The sequence below is a fragment of the Suricata suricatta genome, chromosome 2, assembly GCF_006229205.1.
Source record: "Suricata suricatta isolate VVHF042 chromosome 2, meerkat_22Aug2017_6uvM2_HiC, whole genome shotgun sequence".
Lineage (NCBI taxonomy): Eukaryota > Metazoa > Chordata > Mammalia > Carnivora > Herpestidae > Suricata > Suricata suricatta.
Genome location: NC_043701.1, coordinates 151,436,243 through 151,448,824, shown reverse-complemented (window position 1 = coordinate 151,448,824; position 12,582 = coordinate 151,436,243). Strand labels below are relative to the sequence as shown.

The window sequence follows — 12,582 nt, the reverse complement described above, 5'->3', positions numbered from 1 at the left end:
ACATCTTGTCCCCAGTGCCCACCTTCTACTAGCCCAGCCTACTGGGGGGTGGCCCCTGAAACCCATGCTCCCCCAGGGCTGCTCTGGGATCTAGATGCCCTCTTCCAGGGGGTGCCACCCAACAAAAGCATCTACGATGTGTGGGTCAGCCACCCCCAGGATCCAGCTGCTTCCAGCCCAGGCTGGCTACTCTCCTGGTACAGCCTGTGAGGCTCCCAGGGCAGGGGCTGCTTTCCTCTCCTACCTTTTCCTGCCACCACTGACTGGTTGGGCACCCAAGGCCAAGAGGACCCATAGGTGCCTGCGGCCACAGCAGCCTTGAAACACCAGGTACCACCGGGAGCTGCGAAATTTATTGGACTACCCCACGAAGGGCCGGGGCCTGGCTAGGCACCACCCTGGCCCCCAGGGTCGGTCATGCCTCTCCTACCCCCCGAGGCACTGCTGGAAAGAGTGGGGGCTTTGCTTGCAGTAGCCCCTTCCTGATCCCACTTTCTCTGACCCTCTCTGTCCGTCCATCCTCCCATCCATCCATCCATCACCATGTGTCACTTCCTCTCCCTGACTCCACGCGGGGGGAGGGAGAACCTAACAGTGGCCCCAGCCTGTCCTGTCCTCCCTCATCTGCCTGGGAATGAGATAGCACCTTTTTGGGGAAAAGAAATCAAGACCCTACTAGTTTTGGGTGGTGGTAGTGGGGAAGATAACAGTAAAGAAATAGACAACAACAACAACAACAACAACAACAACAAATTACTTAGTTTGTGAAAATTTGTTATATCAGCAATAGAAAAACAGTATGAGACCAAGAAAAAAGGTCAGAGGAGTCAAATAGTTAATGGAAGTAGCCTAAAATGATTTGATTTCTCTAACAATAGGATGGACTAATTAAAGTCTAGTGAACAAAACTTCCTGAGGTGTGGGTGTGCACTATAATTTGAAGACCTAGAGATCAAGACTGGAGTTCAGATCAACAGTTGGACACTTAATCAACTGAGCCACCCAGGTGCCCCTGACTTTGTAAAATCTTTTAAATGCTATGTTGGGGCACCTGGGTGGCTCCATCAATAAGCGTCCGACTTTTTCTCAGGTCATGATCTCACCCCTTGTGGGTTTGAGCCCCGCGTCAGGCTCTGTGCTGACAGCTTAGAGCCTGGAGCCTGCTTCAGATTCTGTGTCTCCCTCTCTCTCTCACCCCTCCCCCACGCACACTTTCTCTCTCAAAAATCAATAAATGTTAAAATACATACATAAATAAATAAATGCTATGTTGACTGACCTATTCATTCATAATTGTCACAATCTTACTTTGGATATTTATTACATTCATGTAGGTCTCAGATATGCTGTGTTTTTATGACACCAACTCTATTTCGTAGGCTTGATTTTTGCATACATTGATTGATTTCATTTTCAGAGATGAAACTAATTCCCATTATTACCAAGCGATAGGACAGAGCCTCATCCTGGACTCAAACACCAAGTACTTATTAAGAAAGAGGTTCATATCCAAACAAATCATTTCGTGAATCATAAAATTTCTTCTTGATCATGTAAAACAGAAAACTTGTTACCTAACAGCTGCCTGATGATCATGTAAATAAGGCAGCAGCAAATGTTTATTTGAATAAGTCTTTAGATCACCCCCTACCCTCTAATTTTTTGCTGTTACAATGTAATAAATTTCACAATAAGAGAAAAACTAAACTTTGCTGATACTTCTTAGTTTTGTCTTTGTAATCAAGTAATTCTCTGCAACATCTTTAAGAGGAAAAATTACAACAAAAACTTTCAGTGTGTAATTATATATATTACAACTCACTAGTTATGCTCCATTGAGTATAAGAAGTAGTATGAAACAGGGGCACCTGGGTGGCTCAGTCAGTTAAGTGACTGACTCGACTCAGGTTATGATCTCACAGTCTGCGTGTTCCAGCCCCGCGTCAGGCTCTTTGCTGACACCTCAGAGCCTGGAGACTGCTTTGGATTCTGTGTCTCCCTCCCTCTTTGCCCCTCCCGCAACTCTTGCTCTGTCCCTCGGTCTCAAAAATGAATACACGTTAAAAAATGTTTTTTTAAATAATAAAAATAGAAATAGTATGAACCACAAATTCAGAAGACAATTTATGGGAATAGATGATGAAATAATTAAACTGAATACCCACACAATGCCACAGCTCTGTAATGTGTGTGTGTGTGTACACAGGTGCATTAGGAATCCAAATCCAAAAGAAGATTTCATTTCTTCGTGTGAATGCTAAAATTCTTACATTTGCACATCTTCTGGAGTACAATTGTGTTCTGTTCAAAATATATTTGCATTTTAAAATTTCCTTTTTTCCCCCAAAGAGAGTGAAAAAGAAAGTCCCTTTAAGCAGAGGGCTTTTAAGATTGCTAAACCTGCAAGGGAAGAAGCATAAGCCCTTTCCTGGCATGGTAAGGAGGATTTTTAGAGGAAGAGGGTAAAATACAACTAAGTGATGTCTTTTAAGTCATAACTCCTGATTGTAGGTAGCAGTCTCAAAGCTGGGAGATTGGCAAAGAAACAGATGCTTAGTCTCGAAAGGGAGAATTGTACCTGGAGGGGGGCTTTTAGAAGCTCAGTCTGGAAGCAAGCCAAGAAAGAGGGGAAACAGAGGCCGACAGGGCAGCCTGAAGTCAGGTTCTGAGGCCAGAATCACACGGAGAGCACCTGGGGGTTGGGAGGGAGAGGCCCTAAGGCAGGTGCAGTGGGCTGGTTCAGGGAACGGTTCTGGGGCTGGCAGAGAGGAGTCAAAACGAGGAGATGAGATTTAGAACTGACACCTTGTCTATGGCTGAGACAGATGGCGCTGTTATACCCAAAAACCAGAGACCACCAGGGAGACTGAGTCACGCATGCAAAAGCAAAGGGCTTTATTATTACGGGCTTATAAGCTCGGGCTCACAGAACGCAGTGGATCCGTGCTGAGAGCCCTGAACAAAGGCGGGGTAGGGCCTTTATGAGTTTGGGAAGGGGGAGTTACAGGAAATTGTGACATAGGTACAGTGACCCAATCACTATTACCTATCAATACTGGCAGTAACTTTAACCATACATTGATACTTTTGGTGGGAGCCAATCACAACAGTTAAGAGTATTGACCAATTAGAGAGTGGGCCCAGGACCCTCACATAGGGCGTGACTAGCCTCAAGCAATAGGAGCAATAAGTGATTATCTATAGCTTCTATCTCTAGGCCTGCCCTTAGAAATGTTAAGGGTGTTAGCTGGCCTTTCCTGATTGGGTGTTACGAGGGTGGTCCCTCCTGCCTTGGGCAGTGTGTGCCCTTCTATTGTCTCATGGTTCTGAGAAGCCGAATTCAGACCTGCATCCTTACAGCGCTTGCAGGGTGTAGTAGCCCCACTAAGGATTCTTAGTCTGAGGTCATAAACTCCTCAGGAATCTATGACTACACTAAAAAATATGCAACTTCCTGAAATTGTTTATGAAATGTGTGCATGTGTTTGTAGATTTTTCTGCGGGTGCGTATACCAGAATTGACACCAGGTTCTCACAGGAGTCATGGTCTTCAGAAATGCTCAGACTGCCAAACTCTAGGCTCAGAAGGTACAAACGGGGGCCTATGGAATGTTAGAAGACCCCATTTAGTTGCCATCGCATTGTGGCTGCAGAGCATGTGAAGAGGCCTGTGATGAGGGGTGGCCTGAGGTTTAGTCCCAAACCAGCCAGCCTACCACTGACTTCCGCGCATTTATGTGACCACATGCCCCTAGCAAGCATTTGAGTTTTAACTGCTGTGTCAGTTCCACGCAGCAAATCTGTGTAAGGCTAGTGGTACAGGAACAATCAGGGGGGCTGGTTAAAATTACAGATCTGTGGGGAGGTCTTGGGGCGTCCTTGGGAATCTGTCATGTTATAAAGTTCTCTGTGACATCACTACTCAAAGGGGGAAGAATAGCAACCGTGATGATACCACTTCAGAGGCTGTAAAAAATAGAGAATCCAGGACCCTCCTCTTCTCCCCTCCCCTGCACAGTGTCAGAATTTGCATTTTACCTGCATCCTTAGGTGTTTTGTGTGCACATTAAAGACTGGGAAGTACTGCTACTGCAGCAAGTTTTAGGAACTGTTAGCCTAAATATCCTCACTGATATAAAGAGAACTCTAAATAGGGTAATGAGAAATATTTTATTAGATATAGGTAGTTATTTTAAAGCATCTTATACATATTTTCACATTATTTAAAAAAATAAGCTATATTATCATTGATGAGGTTTCTTGGGGTGATAGTGGGGTTCATGCGGTCCAGGGCCGACGACCAAGAAGGAATTCTTGAAGATGTCTCTGGTGCAAAAATGGGGTTTTATTAAAGCACGGGGACAGGACCCGTGGGCAGGGAGAGCTGCCAGGGAACATGAGAGACCGGTTATATACTATGGGGTTGCGGGAGGTAAAGTCCAGGGAAAGTTTCCAGGGAGATTTTCACCTGATAAAGAAGACTCCCAGGATAGTGGAGGCCTAGCTATCGTCAAGCTAAGATGGCTTTCCCTCTAACAAAGCATTAACATTAAGACAGTGGGGGAGGGGTGGTCTGCCTGGGTGGCTCAGTTGGTTGAGCATCCAGCTTTGGCTCAGGTCATGATCTCATGGTTCATGGGTTCGACCCCTACATCAGGCTCTGTGCTGACAGCTAGCTCAGAGCCTGGAGCCTGTCTTCGGATTCTGTGTCTCCCTCTCTCTTTGATCCTCCCCTGCACATGCTGTCTCTCTCTCTCTCAAACATAAATAAAACATTAAAAAAAAAAAAAGACAAGTAGGTAGCTCCTGGAGAAATGTTTTACTTTGCCAGCCTCAAGTATCTGTCAATGGGCTGCAGGTTATAAGGAAATTTAGTTCCATCTGCCATTTCCTTCTGCCCTTTGTTTCCTCTACCACCAGGGAGGGGTGATGGAGACTCAGGCCCTGCAGGACCATGGTCTCTATCAGTTAGCCATTTGTTTTTCCCTTTTCTTTGTTCTTGGGTAGCCAGGAGGGGCCGAGGAATATCACGCACCTGGTAGGGGGTGGGGGCGTGGCATCCTGTCAGCTCCTGCCTTGTGCTCCCTCATCAATAATTTTTCAACAAAGTAACATATGTATTAGTTAATGCCCTCCCAGGAGATGAAAATATACATTGAAATGTTATAAGAAGCAAGATGGAAAAAAGGGGGACCGTTTAGGTTAACATTGAACTTCCCCGTAGTAGAGCTCTTTACAAACGTGCTTTCAATTTCACTTAATTCTTTAAGAAGCAGCAACTTGAACCTTCAAAACCCAGAGCTCTGTGTAGCAACTGGTCGTGGGGGCTTTTCTCATCCCACTGGGAGATCGGGAGACTGTACATCTTTCTCCGGGCATTATGGGGGTGTATGTTCTGCAATTACCAATTCAAGAAAAGAAACAAAAGCAAATAGATTTCAGCTTGGGCTCCACTGCCCTACCCAGATTTTATTGAGGTCTTTTGTTTTTCTCTTTGACTGTTTGTTTTTTGGTCTCCAGCCCCACTCTAGGAGCATTTTAGCACTATGGTTCCTTGCTTCTATGCCTAGAAGAGAAAACTCACAGTAATATGATGCGCATTTTTCTTGCTCCACCCGCTTTTAATCAGAATATGATTCACTGGTTCAACGATCAGTCAAGAAGCTGCAGGTTTTCCCTCTCTCTTCTAATCCTCTTTGCTTCCTCACCAGTTATTAGTGAGCTGTTACTATTAAACAAAGTGATTTAACCACCTCCTGCATTTTATAATCTCTACTTTTTTTCCCCCTGCAGCTGATTTAAGGCCGCTTCTCAGTAGAGACCTGGCCCCGTTCTGAACATTTGGAAGAAACAGTTTTTAAATATAACCTACCACAGTGATTCCTACACAGATGCTCATCCAAGCTGCTCAGTAACCCAGACAATACCACAGTCACCACACCCACGTGTTCCGGAAAGTTTCCAACCAAAAGAAGAAAAAAAACCTTACTTAGCCCTGAAAGTCAGCACCTGAAAACAACAAATTAATTGGAAATTGGACACAGGTGTTTACAAAGAGGTTCAAATGCATTCTAATTAATTTTAAAAGTTTGCCTTAATTAAAAAAATACAAATGTTAGTAACTGGGGTAGACAGAATAATGGCCCCCAAAGATGTTCATGTCCTAACTCCCAGAACCAGTGCATATATTACCTTATTTGGCCAAAAAAAAAAAAACCAAAAAAGAAAGAAAGAAAAGAGAGTTTAGCATGTGATTAAGTTAAGGGTCTTGAGATGGGAAGATGGTTTGGGGTTATCCAGGTGGGCCCAACGTAATCACAAGCATCCTTCTAAGAGTGGGGCGGGCAGCCGGAAGTCCGTGTGCAGGAGGGGGTCGGTGCGTGGGTCGGCGCCCTGTAAGGACGTGGCCGGGAGTCGCTGAACACCGGAGTCTTTGGAAGCTGAAAAGTGAAGAAGCGTTCGTCCTCGGAGCTCCCAGAAGGAGCCGGTCCTGCTAACGTCGCGATTTTAGCCCCCAGAGACCCATGTTGGACTTCTTACCTCCAGAACTGTAAGCGAACAAGCTTGTGTTGTTTTAGCCCGCTAAGGTTGTGGTACTACCGCGATGAGTCACGTGCACAGAGTCTGGACGGTTAGGCTTTTTTCCTTAAAGGGCATTTTATTCGTGCTAACATCTGCTCAGAGGGCTTGAGACCCAAAAGGCTGAGCCCCAAGCATAGTGGGGTGGGGAGGTTGCCTTTTCTATGGTTTTTGCTCGTTTGTCTCCTACAGGGTAACGTACGGTCTGGGTTAGAGTTGTGAGCTATGTTGCAAATTGCCTTCCCTTGTCTTGAGGTTCCCCCCCCCATTCTTTGGGGAGGGGCTCCACCACCGTGGTTGTTTTGTGGCAGCAACAAGAAAACTATTGCAGTTATGCACGTATTTCATTAATTATTCTAGAATTTTGCTCAACTGTATTTGTTAGTACAAAAAGATTACATTGTGGGTATTCTCAAAAATCAGTTTTCCTTAAAAACCTCTCATTTTATATTTTCACTCTTGCCTTGTTTCAACTATTAATTTAACGGATGACCCTATCCACACGAGTGATTAGTAGGAAATAACCACAGCCTGTAAAGGCTTAGGAGTAAACTCGAACTTGGTTTGAGTTGATTGGGTCTCACCCCTGTCTGGCGTAGAAGATTGCATGGGTGATGAAATTTGAATTGGAGCTGGTGAGCCAACGGCTAAAAAAGAATTTGTGAGACAGACATCTTTGGTGCAAAAAGGTGGATTTTATTAAAGCATAGGTCAGGACCCGTGGCTGCAAGGTGCTTCATTGGGGTTGTGAGGAGTGACATTACATACTTTTAAGTGTGTGTGTGTGTGTGTGTGTGTGTGTGTGTGTGTGTGTAGTGGGGGCCTTGTAGATAAGGTAAGTCTCGAAGGAATTGCTGGATGTTGAACGCGGAGTCTCACAGGAAGGACCCTGAAGACCTCGCTATTGTCAAGGTAAGGTTGATTTTAGTTTTTAAGCAAGTGTAAACATGCTTGGGTCTCACCCCCGTCTGGCATAGAAGTGTTACATGCTACAGGTCTGACCTCTATCATTGTGCCTTGGGTGTAAGGGAATTCAACTTAAACTTGATTTTTCTTGTCTCTTTCCCTCATCGTGGGCATGCTACTTTCTCAGTACGCTTTGTGGTTCACCTTTTGCTTCTGAGAGTTAGAAATTCACATATTCAAATACTGGTTCTGCCACTTAGCAACTTGTATCTTTAGGTATCAGCTTTTCTAAGCTTGGAATTGCATATATAAGATACAGAATACAGGGATGTTGTGAAGACTCTAAAGTGCTTGCAAAATGCTTAGTACAGGTTCTATACAGTAACTGCTACCTTCTCAATAAAATCAACTGATTTGTTAAGACTGCAGTCGACTTGAACATGGCACACCAGTGTCTTTGTCTTGCTCACGTTTCAGACAAACCTGATCTTTTCTGGGTACACTTGGAGAATTGAGGTAATAAGAAATATCTCGTAACCAACCAGCTGGAAAGTATAATCACGACGTTGGAAACGGTATTTTAAGAGCACTTATTTGAAAACACCATCTTCTCCCAGAAGTGAAATGTGTATCCGGCTCTGTTGGGCATGTGACAAAACCTACTGCATGATTTGCTTAGTGTGTGGGAGGTAATTCTGAGGATTGTATTAATCTCTTAGCAAAAGATCACATTCTGCCTTAGTTCTTAATAAAGAATCAAATGATTAAGTAGCTGTCAATGCAGACAAAAAGGGTGTACTGTCTTTGTGTTGGATGGAATTAGGCTTTTTGTTCACTGGGGAATCCCTGCTTAATTTCCACAGCATCCTCTGTATTTTCTCATGAGGTGGTTCCTAATGGGTCACCAGGAGGCTTCTCCTTGGCCCAGAGTGTGGTGTGACTAAGCTACTACGTACTCCTGACTGGCAGCCTAGACTCTGATGGGACCTGACAATTCTTGAGTCAATTGAATAGCTTAAACGGCATAGATTTCTGAGAGGTACATTTATGTGAATCACATTAACTTCAGCACTACTGTGTACTGAGCACTGTGCTGGCCCCTTGATGGGCTTTGTCTTGGAACAACTGAGCAGGTAAGCACTGGCATGAACGTCTTTCTTAATCACGAGAAAACTCGGAGGTTACCTAACTTTCCCAAGGTCCGACAAGTGATGCGTGGCAAGTCAAAACTCAAACCCAATCTTTTTCCCCTTGATGGCCTGTTTTCCTAAATGGCTCAGGCACATCATGTCTGCAAGTCTTGTGACTCTCCTAAATGAACTCCTCCTTGGAGTGGAGAAGCTGGAGGAGAGGCGGGCTTTGTGTGGCTGCCCTCCTCTTTAAATCGCCTTTTTTTTTTTTTCCCCCCTGGTGCTCAAAGCAGCACATGTATTAAAGTCTGTCTCCATAGGGTTCAGGAAAGTTCTAGGTACTCCTTCCTGCATCTTTCTGTTAGCCTATTGGGCATAAATGAGCCTTTTGTACCTGGCTTGTCTTGACCGCAGGCAGAGAATCCATTGCTTCTTAATGTGAGGAGTTGGCAATGTTACCTCAGTATAATTATGCAAGCTGCCTGTTACCTACGAGGAAAATTCTCACTCAGGTGAGAGGACCAGGCCATTACGTCAGATGTGGGTATTTGGCTTTCTTGAAGGAAACCATGGCCTCTGGACCAAGAAAGAACCGATCAAGTGGGAATGGTTCTGGCAAGAGGCTCGTGCATTAGCCACTGAATCTCAAAGCACAGCTAATTGTCCATGGCAGTGCTGGGCCGAGTCTCCTCAACCAATTGGACATCTTCATAGAATTGGGTGTTAACAACTGTTTGTCGTCCTTGTTTTCTTGAAACAGCAAGGAAGCCTCATGGTATATATAACAGTGCAGACATATGAGCAGCTGGGTAATTAGAAGCCTAACCTGTAACTTGAAGAGTAGGACTGTGTACACCTGTGATTCTCCATATCAGAATCACTTGGAGCTTTAAACTGTCCTGGCTGCACCTCCAGGTGTTGTAATTTAACTGGAGCCAGGCATAAGTTGTTTTTTGTTTTTTTTTTTAAGCTCCCAAGATATTAAAAGGATAGCCAGGTTTGAGAAACTTCATGTGAATCATTGTAAGCGAGCCTTTGAGGTCTCTGCTGGGAAAGCCTTTATCTCTAGCAATATTGTCTAGAAAATACACTGAGATGAGGCCTACATGATGGTTGGGCTGGGGCATTTTCATTCTGGTGTTTCTAGGTTCAGACTGTGTAGCCCTAGCTCATCTGTGCTACCACACAGGTGTCCCCAGCTTCTCCAGGAGCCATTTTAGACCCTGTGAGGGCAAAGACCTAGAAGTGAGACCATAGCTACTCTATGCCAGGAATTATGACACTAAGTATTGGGATATCCCTACTGCTCTTTAATATAATTTGGACTCTTATATAATGAACTTGATGTGTTCTCTTGGCTGGGCAGCTGGGCAGTGGGTGTCTAGGTATTTGGTGAAACTTTCTGCTGGGTATTTCTGTGAGGATGCTCTTGGGTGAGTTGAACACTTTAGATCGATGGACAGAAGGGTGCCTGGGTGGCTGTTAATTGACTCTTGGTTTTTGGCTCAGGTCACGATCCCAGGATTAGGGAGTTGGAGCCCCACAGTGGGCCCTGCACTGACATTGTAAAGTGTGCTTGGGATTCTTTCCTCTCTCTCTGCTCCTCCTCCCGTTGCTCTTGCTATCTCTATCAAAAGAAGTGTAAAAAACTAATGGACTGAGGAAAGCTGACTTGAGTCGCGAGCCACTCCGTACAGAGATCTGTGGAAGGTCTGAAGAGGAAAAGCTGAACAAAAAAGCTTAAAATAAAACTTACAGCTTAGGCCTATATACAAGCTTCAATATGGGTGAAGGAGGAGATACTTTACCTTGAGACCTGAGGGGGTCCTCGTTAACAGTAAAACCTCAAGGTCCATGTTTCTACTTGGTGTGACCAAAGGGACCCCTACCACTGAGCAAACCATTTGGCGCTATCATGCTCGGCAAGTCTGTCCTCTGTGTGGTTGGGGTTGGAGAGCCTATCTGGACTCCCTGCCTTGTCGGTACAAGAAACCATCCTCGGGGCATCTGGGTGGCTCAGTTGGTTGAGTGTCTGACTTCAGCTCAGGTCATGATCTCACAGTTTGTGGGTTCGAGCCCTGTGTCAGGCTCTGTGCTGAGAGCTCAGAGTGTGGAGCCTGTTTCTGATTCTGCATGTCCCTCTCCCTGTCCCTCTCCCTGCCCCTCTCCTGTTCATGATCTGTATCTCTCTCTCAAAAGTAAATAAATCTTAAAAAGCAAACAAACAAAACAAAAACCCACCATACTGGTCTTCCAGCTTGGGAGAGGCTGGTGAGGTGACGGGCAAGGGGCAATTTGGTGGCATTGAGCCTGGGGTGTACCTGATGCGAAAGGAGATCTTCTAATAAGGAAGTCTGAGAATGAGGGTGTCTTTGTTCAACCACCAGGTTTGGGTATCCAAGCTGCTTGAAGACCAAAGTAGTGCAGCAGCCTTTCTCCTGCGTTTTCTTTTCTCTTTACTTTAAGAGCTCTAGTACAGGGGGAAGGGTGGGGAGAGGAGAGACCAATGCATGGTTTCACTTCATGAACCATGACATCATGACATGAGCTGAAATCAGGAGTAGGACGCTTAACTGAGTAACCCAGGTGTCCCTCTCCTGCATTTCATCTTCCTTCAAATAGTCGCAAGGTGATAGGACTCTCTTGGCAGACAAATGCTGATGTGCAGGTATGGGCTACATCCCGGCTGCTTTCTGGTCTGATTTGATACCCAAAGATGCTTATTAGCCCAGATTCTTCAGTACCAGACAATCTATAAAGAAAAGCTGAGGGTAGTCTCTTTGGGAGGCTGATGTCCCCCACTCTCCTCCCCTCATATGATATGGGGTTGATAAATTGGAAGGAACAATTGAAAGGCAATAGTAAAAGCTTGTTCTAGGAGAAGGTGGTCCCTTGTGTCTTTCTGGGAAGCTTGATAACTTCCATTTTTAAGGCTAGGTCATTCTTCCATGTCTTGCTAGAAGTCACAAGGTTCAAAACACTTCACACGAGTTCTCAAAAGTTTGTCCCTTCTAGGAAATCAAGGCTCTAAAGGCTTATTACGGGGGCACATAGATACTCGGGAAATAACCATTTTTCTATTCATTTTTTTTTTTTTTTTTTTTTTAAAGAACGAGAGACCACACAAGTAGGGGAGGTCAGAGAGCATGGCAAACAATTGCAAACAGGCTCCAGACTGTCAGTGTGTCAGTGTGGAATCCAATCTGGGGCTTGAACTCAGGAAACTGAGATCATAATTTGAGCCAAAACAGAGTTTCCAGCTTAACCGTTTGAGCCACCCAGGCACCTCCAATTCCTTTTTCTTGGACTCTTTTGTCTATGCAGGCTAGTATCCTAAGGGCCCTGGGTTCCTGTCTGCACTGCTCCCTAGTCCTACTCCTCTTCCTCCTCCTCAGCATCACTCCCACCATTATAACAGTAGCCATACATACTAGCACACACACGCTAGCACCATTCTAAGTATTTTGTGTTTTAAATCACTTATCCAGCAACTTAGAAGTGCGTATGTTTATCTTTATAGATGATGGACCTGATGGAAGAGAGGTTTGGTAACTTGCCGAAGGCAAAGGCTTGCAGTTAAGTGGCAAACCCCAGAATTAAAACAGGGTAGTCTTACTAGAAAGTTCACACACTTCAACCGTTATCCTCTTGTAGTTTTATTCATTTTAAATGGCTGGTCAACTCGGTCCCTTTGGTGTTCGTAACTTATGTGTCTTCTCTAGTGGTCTACTCGTAACGAACGTTTCCATTGCCCTATGGAATATGTTTCTAATGGTGGAGCTTGAAACTTGAGACTCGATTCATTCCCCGTCTCCTCAGAGGAAACCCTTAACTAGCTTCTCACTTTGTATAAAACCAGCTTTGAGCTCTCATTTAAATCATTTTGTTCTTAGAACAAAGTGGCCATAATTTCATGTAGGAGCAGTCTACTCTTGGAGGCCTGAGCAAGCAGTTGCCTTGGTAACAG

General features: G+C 44.8%; 1 pseudogene; it reads left to right on the top strand.

Moving 5' to 3' along the window:
- Positions 1–5,837, top strand: part of LOC115276221 — a 6,529-nt pseudogene extending 692 nt beyond the window's left edge.
- The last annotated feature ends 6,745 nt before the right edge of the window (positions 5,838–12,582 follow it).